The sequence below is a fragment of the Pundamilia nyererei genome, unplaced genomic scaffold, assembly GCF_000239375.1.
Source record: "Pundamilia nyererei isolate P.nyererei 1_Seehausen unplaced genomic scaffold, PunNye1.0 scaffold00001, whole genome shotgun sequence".
NCBI lineage: Eukaryota > Metazoa > Chordata > Actinopteri > Cichliformes > Cichlidae > Pundamilia > Pundamilia nyererei.
Window position 1 is genome coordinate 8,853,489 of NW_005187402.1, and position 7,439 is coordinate 8,860,927.

The 7,439-nt window shown below is 41.1% G+C and overlaps 1 protein-coding gene across 2 annotated transcripts in view; it reads left to right on the top strand.

The window, feature by feature from the left end:
- Positions 1–7,439, top strand: part of nlgn3a (neuroligin 3a) — a 131,403-nt gene that overhangs the window by 1,292 nt on the left and 122,672 nt on the right. The window lies entirely within an intron of this gene.

Consider the following 7,439-nt stretch of genomic DNA (forward strand, 5'->3'; position numbering starts at 1 on the left):
TATGTAGGTTATTCTACTTGCTGCTTGACACTTATTCATTCTTTTTAACCTTTTGGCTTAATCACATTAAAAAAGATTTTTAAAGAAGCAGGAAAAAGTTATGTTTTTTCCATCTTTAATACCTATAAAAGCTGCAGAACTGAACATATTGCTTGCAAAGCAAAGAGTTTATTGTGCATAAAACAGTGTAATGATCTTGTAGGCCACACACGTCTACTTTCCCATACAGTCTGAAATTCCTGGACACATGGCTTCAGAAATATACTATAAATAAATAGTCTGGTTGTTATCAGTGGCAGTAAGAATAATTAAGAGAGAGAGAGTTGAATTCCAAAGAGAGAGGAGGAAGTGGAAATGTCAAGCAGGAGTTGTCATGGTGATTAGTTGAATAACCAATGTGTCCCTGAAACCTAAACATTTAGGAAGTGATTCAGCCTGTTATTTGGCATGCAAACCACACTGCTGATAAAAGAAGACCCTAATAGATGATAATCACACAGACACGTAGAATTTCTAGTTTTTGTTGCGTACATATTTTTTCAAACAAAAAAGGGGGGAAAAAAGGCCTTGTGAAATTCTGAGAAGGGCTCCTCGAATTCAGTTTTGATTTGCAGGAGAATGGTGTGTGTCTGTATTGTAAGTGGCGCTTCAATATCATGTGAAGAATTATGCATGCTGGTGCTGGTGCTGCTGTTTGTGAATTCTCTTTCTGACCCTTCAGTGTTTGCATTCCAGTCGAGCAAAGTGCTATTTTTTCAAGCTCCCTGCTGTTTTAATATCCATTCTTCACCCCTTTCTCAGATTTTTTTTCTTTTCTTTCTGGGATGTACTTGAGCTGTGTAACAATCGTGGCAGCTTAATTTACGACAAAAACTGAGCTTTCGGGTTTCAGCCGTTGGAGAGTAATTACAGAGAACGGCGCTCTCCCAGTGTGTTCATTTGCTAGACAGATTACACTGGAAGGGGTTGGGCCATCGAGAAGCGGTCAACATGTGATCACTGATAGGCACACATGCTGACACACTCCCGTAGACACACACGTGCACACATATGCGCGTGCACACACACAAACACACAAGTGCAGCATTGAGTCCGTTGTTTACCCTGTGAGTCTCAGGGCTGCTCAAGAAAAGCTCCATGAGACTCTCTGTCTACTGCAAAGGTCAGCGAGGCTTCGTGCTGACCTAACGTGAATACACCTGAGTGTGTCTTGGCCTGACTTAACATGGATGAGCCGCTCATTGGTCTCTGGCCCGAGAGTCCTCTTGTTCCTTAGCCTTCAGTTTCTCTTTAAGCATCGCGCTCCTTATTGCTTTCTCGTCCAGACACATGGGCAGAGGTGTGCAAGCACATGTGCTCCTCTGTGTATACACGGCGGTGTGTCGTCGCACATATAAGGAAGGCTGTGGAAGGTTATTTGTGTTTTCTAATATTCTTCATTGCGTTTGACGTGTTGTCTCGAAGCAGGCAGGAGCAGGAGCTGAATAATTTCCCAAATGGATACCTCTGACCTTCTGAAAATATGTCCTATCACTATTTATCCCGCAGCCAAGGAAAGGCCTGTCATTGTTCTAGCGCTGTTCTCACAACGTTGCAACATCGCTCAAACAAAAGGAAGAGGGGAGGTGTGATGTTTGTGAATCTAAAACAGATTAGCTTATTACCACGTTACCAAGCAAGCGAGATAATTGCCTTGGCTTGACTGCTGCTCTTGAAAATCCACAGGTAACAAATGCCTGCCCAAACAGACATAAAGTTTACAGACTTATTTTACTTCTTGAGACTCATCTAGAGAGCAGATTTAGCTTTTAGGTTATTGCTGCTTAAAATGTAAATGATTCTGAGTCGTGTGAGGTCTTAATGGTCTCTCACAATGGCTGTTTCGCAGAGACCTCTGAGAAAAAGCCCAAATCTTCAAAAACCAAGTAAAAATGTGCCTCATGATGTGTCACCCGAGCCCTTTCCCCCTGCCTTTCGCAGACATGGATGTACAGTGACTAATGCAGGAGGATCAACTTGTCTCTTCGTGTTTGCTCAGGAGGATGCGCCTTCATCATCATTAAATCACACTCGATATGACTGAATCGCTGCAAAACACCCTGATAGTTTCTCTATTAAACATTAGTCGAAACAAGCGGCGGTGCTCCGTACACTTGTGTCACACTCGTTTCAATAATGAATAAGACATATTTGTTAAATCAGTAAAAAGATGAAAGAGTGTTTGTTAGACTAACAAAGCGGTTTTGGCCCGAGGCACAAAGATATGCCTCAAGTCTTTTGCACATAACATATTTAACTGAGATATTACATTGTTCATGGCCCAAAAAACATCTCCCCTGACTAACAGGTTTCTCTGCCAAAGACCAATGTCTGCTTAGTAAACAAGATTCTTTTGGACATCGCCATTCTAACTACAAAGCAGATGTCACACAGTATGTCTCCACTTACTGTCTGCCAGAAGTTATCTACTTATTAATTATTTATTAATTAGTCAATTTACTCTCAATAACACACAGACCAAGGACGAAGCCGACTGAGCTATAATCAGGGACAGCCGAACGTGCAGTAGAAGCAGCAGCCGCGGCAGCAGCAGCGAGGAGCTGTTTTTGATTGTATCCCCCTTTTAACTGAGACTTTTTAAAAATGCATCACATGGAGGGAGAGACAACAGGAGCGGGGTGCGGGAGACCATCATGATATGGAAAAGCAAAGTCGTACTTTAAGCTTACGTAAGCTTATGTAAAGTTCACTTCTTTTCATTCATGTGTAACATGCAAACATAAATGACCTTTTTTTTTTTTTTGCTATGGCATACAAGAATCAATCCACTGAAGCAGTGCGTGTTTCACATTCCACTGACTTTATTTTGCAAATCTGTTGCATTTATTTGTTGACTCTGACTGCGATTTGCATGCTTGCCGCATGTGCGGTACATATAGATTTCTGGACCTTTGACTACTGAGTCATGCACGGCTTTTAAAGACTTGCCAGCTCACTTGAAATGCAAAATATCCGTCAGCCATCGTAATATGTAAGGCCGGCCAGAAACGAACAAAGAAGTTAATCGTTCTTTCTGTGTGTCGTGAGCGACAGGGGTGAAACCCTGCCTGTTTGTTTTCGAAAAGTCACCTTAATCCTTATGATTTAAATCGCATTTTATTTTACCTAATCCGCCCTGCAAATACAGAGACAAGTGACAGGGAGTCAACACGTTTTAATCCCAGGGGATGAACGTTACTGTCCAGGTAAAGTTTAAGTGGCAGAGTGTGCCTTTCCTCTGTCAATTCCTCAGCTTCTTATCCAACTAAGCAATCACTAAGCCCCTTTCTCTCCTCATTTTCTTAACATGGAGTGAGTATTGTGTGGGTCTGGCAGTACACAGAAAGACGGGGCTGTCTAATTCATGGGGTAAATTAGTGGAGATAAGGCCTGAGTCAGTACCTCCAGCCTACCATAGATCCCCCGGGGCAGGCTCTTAAGGAGCTTAGTAAAAGCCTGTCGTATGAAGACATGACATGGAGCTGGCTAAATGGGCTACGTTGGAGTGTCTTCCATCAACCTAATATTCATATATGGGTCACTGTCGTTCAGGCTTAATCCCATTCAATTTATTCACTCTTGGTTATTAATTCAGAGTTTTTAGGAAAATATAGCAATGTGCGCAAGCTAGGTGGGGAAAAAGGTGTATTAGCATTTCTTTAATGTAGTTGTGCACCAGAGTGACAGAACACTTAAGCCCACTCATAAGACCGCGTTGTGTGAGACTATGAGTTTGTGCCACCAAATCAATAATGAATGCTGGGTTGCCCGTAGTAAAAGAACAAGAAAGAGCTCCTCCAGAGTCACTGGGTCACATACACTGGGGAAACAATTAGAGGCTTCTTTGCACTTCACAGTGCTGCAGCTTGTTTTTCTCTCTCTCTCTGTCTCTCTTTTTTTTTCATCTGCACACGTTTCCCGTAATTTTTCTCTAGGGTCCGGCAGCATGTCTGTTCCGCTGTTGAGAAATTACAGACATCGGGTGCAAAGTCTTTTCCAGCCAGAACTACAAAAGGCCATGTCAGGTCCTTGTGATATATGTGGGGGCCATGTGAGGTGGAAAGCATAGTGACGGATAGGACACCAGTCTCGCGGGCGTGCGTTAACCTCATAATGCTGACAGATTACAGATTTAAATATTTTAAATCTCACAGAGCACATGCTCTGGTGATGAAGAGAGTGGAAATGACTGCAGTAATGCAAGAGATTAATAGAGATCCGTCCTCCCTCTCCCCCCACGCACACACTCCAACACGCACAAACTTTCCGTCGCAACTGTTCAGCCGTCATAAAATCGCAGATCTCTGCTCTACAAGTTGGTTTTCAATTACAGTTGCTGTATGTTCTTTAGGATAATCTTTCCTTTATTATCTCCCTTCCTTTTGCCTTTCACCTGGACAAAAACACATACATCTGCTACTCTGGAGAACAAATATTGAAGTTTTACTTTTTTGAAATTATATTTGAGATTTAGTGAAATGTTGACATTGAGTTCAGCACCAGTGTCATGCTAATTCATCTCCTGTTAGTCCTTCCTCTCTGAAGACAATGTGGAAATAATGTAAACACATTTATTTGTGTGTGTTTTTATCTAGACACCAGACCTTTCACCTGTATTAGGATTTATTTGTATTTGTTTTGTTTCTTTGGATATTTGTTTTTTTGTGGATTTTTAGTATTTTGGATGGCATGTACATTAGGTTAGCCACAGCTCCGAGTTGTTTGAAGCTGCTGCTGACTGAGGCGCTATCTATTTCACTTTTATTATCCATTTCACTATGCTAGCCACTGAGGAGTCTTGAGGCCAGTAGAATATTATGTGTGGGTTTTTGTTTTGTCCCTGTGCAGTTTGTAGAAATACAGCAACTGATTTTTATCAAGGAAAACCCCTAAAAGTAAATACTGAACTACATTGTCTTCATTAATATGTTTCAGTAAACATTGAAATTCAAATTTAGCGCTTCTTTAACTTTAGTGTTTTCGCCCTAATCGTTTATTTTACAGACCAGAAGATCAGAGCAGGCTATAAAATTTCACGTGTAAAGTGTGTGTAATTGCAGAATGTAAACTCTTCCTCAGGTTATTAAAACCCCTCAAATCCCCCCAAAACAGTACTGAGCGCGGGTCCTTTGTGTCTTCGGTGGTAGCGGTGTCTCTGCCTGTGCTTGTGCTCGCATTTCCTCCCCATCAAGCTGACTGGAGACTGAATTGCCTGTAGGTGTGAATGTGAGTAAGTGAGTGGTTGTTTCTGTACTATCTTTTTGATGGAGGGAGTCCACTGTGTTTTGGCCTAGTTGTTGTGCAATGCAGTGTAACAGTTCAGCGAATAAATGAATAAATAACATTTATATGTAAATGAAATATCATATAAATGTAATATATAAGCATAGCATTGAGTAAAGCCATAAAAATGCACTATAAATGCTATTGTAGTGGTACAAGCACAAGCCATTATATAAAACAGTAAGTAGTAATAAGCAAATCTAATCAGATTATCTTAATAATGCAGTGTTATGCAGCTTTGGATAATGTTTTGTAAATTTACCTTAACGACATTGTAAACCCTCTGCCTTAATAGGATGCTACCTACTTTGGGACTGGTTTATTTTGGTGCTTACATGTAGACCTGCTCCTCGCTGTCGTCTATTTATATCTCTTGCCAGCTTGGCAATGCTTTCCGATAGCCTTTCCCTTTCAGAGAAATTCCTCTATCAAGCTCAGGGCCCATCTGTGCCCATATTTCTCCCAAAAGGAGCCATCCTCCACAATTATAGCTTTCTTCCAATGATACCATCAACATGCCATCACTCTGTGTAAGAACAGGCTCCAGGAAATTGACTTGATATTAATCTGACAAAATTACCAAGAAAGGAAATTAGACTGGGGAATTTTCTCTGGCATCGATTGTGTTTTCAATACAGGATGCACACTTTTCATGAGTCTTAAAGTTTAAATAACACAACGTTTAGCCATAAAGTAAATGAGCATAAATAGGAAAATCGTTTCTTTGACCTAATATGCTCTCCTTTGATTTGCCGCTGCTCATTACAATGATATGGATCCAGATTTACCTGAGAATCTGGGTCATTACAGAAATAGCCTCACGACTTACTCCCCTAAGATGGCAGCTGTGATGAATTGGTGGCTGTAGGTCACTATGACAATAGTTTGAGTGAAAAAGTGAGGCTGAGGGGAGGAGCCTCATTTTGATGAGCTTCTTGGTTTGAGGTTTTTAATCTAGAAAAAAAAAGACAAGTTTTGTTTCTGGGGAGTATGGTGATGTGGGCGAGCACATAAGACCAGGGAGGAATCCTCGAGGCGCTCTTCTGAGCCTTTAAGTAGCACAGATTTGAGGGTTTTGCTAAAACGCCCCAAATTATGTGCTCCAAAAGCCCATAATCGCATATTATTTGCAGAAAGCTGTAAATATGTGGGTTGCTGTTTGAACCTTGACTATTAACATACTGTACTTTTCATAAGCTAAAAGTAAATAGAGCCTCATGGGCTTGTTGTCCAGTGCAAACCTGAAGAGTCGCGCTTGCATTTTGTCTTTACGAGTCATTACAGCAGAGGAAGGTAGATTTGGGACAAGAGACTCCAGAGCTGTAGTTTCTCTCGTAGTTCCATTGCCCTGGGCTCACCGTGAATTTCAACCCGGTTTAAGTACAGGTGTTGAATGACATAATAGTGGTGGGCAGTTCAGTCCTGAAGCTGAAGAGTGAAATGATACCGTTGGATAGAAATGGTTCTCTGAGAGTAGCAGGAATGGAGAGGGGATCAGAGAGGATAAGAACGAGGACAGAAGGAAGAGGTGAGATTGAAAAGAAACAAGAGGAAAATAGCTAGGGTGGAGAAAGATAAGCCTGGATAAGCCTTTTGACAAGTGAGCTCTGGGCTGGAGAAAGCCAGTCAAACAAAAATCCACGTTTGTTTTATTCATGCTGCGGACAACTACAGCTTTACTATCTTTTTTTTTTAAAAAACAAAACGAAAACCCCACACTAGTACACAAACAAGCAGAATACAAATCCTAGTCAACTGTATCCTGAAGTTTTTCTTCATTCCGTCTTTTTATTTGAAGATTTTTTTTTGATTGAGGCAGATCTCCATACCATATTATTAAATCATTCAGTGTTTTCTGACACCCCAGAATTTACTGGCATTCTCATCTCATATGCTCTTTAATCACATCCTCTTTGAATCCAAACCTGCTTCACTCAAATTTTTTGCACATTTAAAATTCTACAGAGGCCTTAACTCCAAAGCAAACGATGACAATACGGATTTATTGTTGAAGTTTTTTGGTTTTTTTTGGGGGGGGCGGGGGGGATTTAAGAGTGAGCAGCGCTCGGCTCACATGACATATTCACTTTGACAGTAATTTAGGGTTGGGGCGTCTG